This window comes from Gossypium raimondii, chromosome 4, assembly GCF_025698545.1.
Source record: "Gossypium raimondii isolate GPD5lz chromosome 4, ASM2569854v1, whole genome shotgun sequence".
In the NCBI taxonomy this organism is placed as follows: domain Eukaryota; kingdom Viridiplantae; phylum Streptophyta; class Magnoliopsida; order Malvales; family Malvaceae; genus Gossypium; species Gossypium raimondii.
The window spans coordinates 46,535,311-46,541,247 of record NC_068568.1 but is presented as its reverse complement, the minus strand read 5'-3'; positions in this window follow the sequence as shown (position 1 = coordinate 46,541,247).

The window sequence follows — 5,937 nt, the reverse complement described above, 5'->3', positions numbered from 1 at the left end:
TGATTGGTTGAACTTTTTGCTTTGACAATCTCTCTTCTTGTAGACCCTTTGAAGGTTGGTATTGATACCATTTAATTGATTTCCAATCGTTGTGGTTGTTGGAATATTGAATAGAGTCGTTGAAGATGAAAATACCAATGCATTAATGTCACCTATAACAACAGGTATCGATACTTTTTCTACGAGTATTGATACCATAAACATTTAATACCTAATTTAGTGACCATTGGAACCATCAATATCAATATCGAGGGAATTCTATCGATACCAAATAAAATGTATTGATACCATATCAATACTTGATAAAACCTTTGGAAGTCAGAATGCAAATTTCGTATCGATATTGAAAAATGTATTGATAAAAGTATACAACTACCGATACTTGAAGAAATTTACTGATACCGATACTTGGTAAATACTTTGGAAAACAAAATGTCTTTTTTGTATCGATACTAAAAAATGTATCGATAAAATCTTGATTCTATCAATACTCAACAAAAACTATCGATACTTGACAAAAAGTATCAATACTTTTTAGCCTGGAGCAAATTTAACAAGGTTGAAAAATGTTTGAAAGTTTGTTTAACTAACTTGGCCTTAAAATATTTTTCTAAGTATGAGTTCAACAATTTTTCTTTTAGATGTCACTTGAAATGAAATTTTTGCCAAGTTTTGTTTAAAAATATTTTTATTTAAAACATAACATTTGTTATATAAAATAATATGCCAAGTAAAGCTTGGTTCAACAATCTTCCCCTTTTTGATATAACAAAACATTTTGGTAAATTCAATTTTGAATAAATTTGCTCCGTTTTTCTAAAAATCATTTTCAATTTAAGCCTTAGACAAATTTGTCATTCATTACAAAAATTTGGCATTCATTTATAAATTGGTCATTCATTCTCAGTTAAAGACATTTTGAAAACCTAGTCACTAAATTTGTAATTTGGCGCAAGAACAAACAATCAATCATTAACCAAAATTTAAATTTACCTTTCTCTTCTCCCCTTTTTGTTATGACAAAAGGCAACAAGTAAAGCTTAAGAGAGAGATATTGTTAGTTCTATAATAGAGATTGAAATTGGGGAATAAAGAACTAACATTTTCAAAATAAAAATTCAAGTATCTGAAAAATACCAATATCAACATTAAAGTACTAGCACATAAAGATAGGAAAACAAAGACAAGAAATGTGCAATTAAAAGTATGAGGATATGATATGCAACCTAGTCTTCTTGAGGTGGGGGAGGTGAAGGGAATCTAGTCATAAGTTGAGTTATTTGATCCTCCAAAGAAGACATCCTAGAGCTCATACTATGAAATGCATCATTAACCTCAACTCGAAAGCCTTGTAATTCATCGCCCAAAGAATTAATGGCACCAAGGAGCGTGTTAACCAGGTCAACAAAAATAGGAGTAGCTTGAGAAGAACCAACCAAAGGAGCAGATAGAGGAGGAACATGCTCGGGAGGAGGATGAGGAACCTCATCGTGACCACCCTCAACATCTTCATCTTCAAGAGCTATTAACTGGACATTCTTGACCCATTCGCTAGTGTGTAGGTCTTTCTTATATCCCGCATGATAAAGGGCACCAACACCAAAGGAGTAGGCAAGGCCAAAGAAGGGTCACCTCGGGTTGGGATTTTTAGATGTTTAAAAATGTAAGAAAGATACGTTCCAAATGGGAACTCAATGGTGTTGGTAAGCTCCTTACCTATGACCTTGGTAATGTCATTAAACATGATAAGTGTGAGGTTGGGACGCCTATTGTTTTGAAAACAATCAATCTACCAATAATAGATGGATCGAATGATAGAATGTTTAGAAATTGGTTGCAATATCCATGTAAAAAAGCGATTATGGAAATTGAGCCCAGATGCATTCGAGCTCGGAACGATCAAGGTCAAATTATAGGGGTGTTTCACATTCGACACCCCACCGGGGGAAGTTTTAAAAAATCTCTGAAATTTTCTACGGTGAGACAAATAGGGGTATTCATTAAAAAAAGAGTTGATAGCAATAATGGTTTCGTCTGTTTCATCATGTTAAATCGAGGCATTCGAATAGAATACTCAAATGAGATTAGCATGGGTTTGAAAGCAGATTTTGAAACAAGCAACCCAATTTCATTCGGCCAAAGTAGGAAGATAACGAAAATTAAAATCGGTTAAGGAATTAATATCGAGCGGCCGAGACACATTTACTTTGCGAGTAGAAAAATAAGTGTTAAAATGATAACGTTCATCAGAGCTTCTAAAACAATCATTTAACAAATCCATTGTACCACTAGATGGGTTGGATGATGAAGTATCGGATCGAGGACATTTCTTTAAAGACATAGTGACAAGCTAAGACTCTAGACACACTAAATTTATTTAGAAAGTTTGTTTGGGAATTTTATCAAGCATTTGGTGAGCAAAGGGTTTTGAAAAATTTTCAAGAAAAAATATAGGTTTTAAGCAACCTCCTGCAAGAAAGCACAAATTCCAATCAACTTAATAACATAATTTTTAGCCAAATATTTAACAAAATATTTTTGAAATTTTGAAATAAAATGACATTTTTACCTCAAAATGTTGTGAAAATGATGAAGAAATCCATGTAGGGAATGTTGAATCTTTGTTAGGAAGAAGTATTTGAAGATTTTCTTGAAATATTTTAAAGATTGAAAGCCTTTTGTGTAAGGGTTTTTGAGAGTATTTGAAAACGGTGGAGAGAAAGTTAGGGTAAAAAACCAATTTTGAAAAATAAAGGACGATGCAAAAATTAGGTATTGATATTTTTGTATCTGTAACACCCTAAACACGGCCTAAGGGTCTAGACCAAGTCCAAAGAGTTGCATTAACGTTATTAAGAAAACCAACTTTTTAAGTATAGGTAAAACCAACTAACAAGTCATGACAACCATTAAATCCAACAGACAGTTCAGCAATCTTAGAAAAGTCGAAATACTAAGAAATATTGGAACTACATAATAAAAATATAATACGATAATAAAGTAGATTGACTGAGCTTCTCCTATGCCGACCTAATCAAGCCTGTGAGTTACCTGAAATTCAGTCAACAATACAGTGAGTAGAGAACTCAGTGTATAACCAATATAGATTCAATTAGAGGTACAATTTTAATAAGAAGTTCCAGAATCTCAGGTTCCAATCAGAATCAGAGAATATTCCATATAGGATTAACGTAACAGTTATATGATAGAACAATTCCAGTTCAGATACAGAACAGATCAGAAACATGTGCAGTTATTCCTACCCCCATCCGCTACGCACCATTTCCGACCATCCCAACACACCGTTAAGGGCATGTAATATCCATCCAACCCTGCACACCATATAGTGTCAGTCCGACACGTTTACTGAAACGCAGACTAGCTGCCAGATGAAAATGCGACAAAGCGTCAGGTTCACGTATAAATCGTGGCTTAGCCACTGAATCAGATAAATTTACTTCCTCCTTTACATAATTCCCAACCAATGCAAATGCAGATTATAGATATCGACAACATATGTACAGTCATTCCGGTCCAATTCATAGGTAAGTAACACAGACCAATATCACCAACAATCATCACAGTACGTATACATTTATATAATAAAAAAATTGACCAATAATGTATAATCATCAACGACTTATCTAACCAATAATGTATGAGCTACATAGTTATAAGGGCAAGACTTCAAAGCTTCTATATTGACTCCTACCTATGCAACACTACACGTGATTGTAACAAGGAACTATCTATCTAAAAACCAAAAATTTGACCACTATCTTTTTTAGCAAGACTGTTACCTTCACCAATTTGACCTAGGCAGATGATTTTTGATGAGATAGTCAAGCATGCTGAGGCAAAAAATTCCAAACTTTCACTACCAATCTCATACTTGATCTTTCAAATCATGATGTTGCAAAATTTGAAGATTGTTGATAATAATGAAGTCTGAACCTATACCCTTAGAGTTGAAATATTCTCCAAAATGGAAGCAAGGGAAACATACTGCCATAGACAATGAGAAGCCATTAATGTAGAAGAAGAGGAAAATGAAGGTGATACTGAGGCAAATACAAAACCATTTGCAATTGCCCTTATAGTTGCTAAACCTTCCCTTAGTTGCATAAATCCAATTGCTACAACATTTAGATTAGGATATTGTTGAGCTAAATAAAAGCATCTAATATCTTGAGAACCACTAATTGGTGCTTCAACGTTTAAGGACTCATGCTCAATGCTACAAATTAGACATCATTGAAAATAGAGTCATTTTGCAAATTTTTTGGAACAAAAAGGGGGAGAAAGTGGTAGTAACAACAGTTTGGATAATAATTTTTATAGATTTCAGACATTACTCCTACAATGATAATTTTTTATGATGAACTATAATTGATGATGTTTGCTTTTTCTTTTTCCTTAAACTTTCTATGGTATTATCCTTATCCTTTTGATTATTAATGCGATTCATATTTATGCATCATTGGTTGAATATACAGTTATAATCGTATTTAAGTATATGGATTAAGGGGTATAATCGATGATCAATGCTTACTTTGTGAAGATTACTTATTTTGTTTAAAAAATTGTCAAATGGGAAGATTTGTTAGAAGTAGTTTTGGCTTCTAGTTACAATGAAAGTTGCAACTTGAGGTATAACTAAAAATTGACCAAAAGTTGTCCTATTTGTATTGGAATTTTTTTATCCAAAACAATGTGGGCTTTTCTTTGTGATTATTAGAAATTAGCTATGGCCCTTCTTTGATGTTCAAATGTGGAGAATCAAATCAGCAAGGATCGAATCAAAGTCTTTCAATGCAATCCAAGTTCTCTGTTTTGAGGGGATTGAGTTAATTTGATTTTTTGAATATCTTGAAGATCTCAATATTTAGCTCAACCTTTATGAAGATAATTGAAGAGCTTTTTCTATGGCTATGTATGAGGGAATACGATTATAACTAATTGTAACTTATCAAGTCTAAAAAACTTGTATATTAGGTAAAAAGTGATTTTTTATTTGTGCATTTTTTAGGAACTATCTTTTGAGTGCAGAAACTATAAATAAACATAAGTTCATTCTTGAAAGTTATAGGGGAGAGTGAACCAGATTAGTATATAGGTGTGAGGTTGTTACATGGTGAGTGTGTAGGACTTAAATCATAAACTTCTACTTATTGAAGTATAGTGGATTAGCTCTCTAGGTAAGGCTTTACAGATGTAGAAAGATCTGAACTACGTAACCAAGTTTTAAAAAGTCATTTATGTTCTTATCTTCACTTGTGACTTGGTCTAGTTGCAACTTACTTATAATAAGACATATATATGCTTAGCAAAATTTAACCAACTTTCAATTTATATTAATTGTCTAAACAATATTTAAATTTGATATTTAATATATCATAATATTAATAAATCTGAATAATATTTAAATTTATTTATTTTTACTTTTTAACATTAAGTTTATAGTGCATATTTTTAACTTTTCACATCAACTTTTAATAGCAATATTGAACACATAAAATCTTAAAGGTATAATAACTTTTGGCCTCAATTTTACCAAAAAAAAAGTAATTTTAACATTTCATTTAATTTATTGTCTTTTTAGCCCTTAAACTTACATTGTTTGTCAAATCACCTTAAAATGGATGAAAATTTTAACATTTATTAACTTTGTTGACGCTGGCATGCATATGGATTGTCACGCTAGCAATTAATTAATTTTTGGAATATAAAAATTTCAAAAATATATAATTATTAAAACATTTAAAACTAAAAAATATATAAATATTTTTAATATTTAAAATTACTTAATTGCTAACGGAGCATCCATGTGGCAATACACATGTATATCATGTCAAGAAAGTTACCAAATGTTAATTTTTTTCATCCATTTTGAGGTGGTTTAGCAAACAATGCAAATTTAAAACTAAAAGAGAAGAA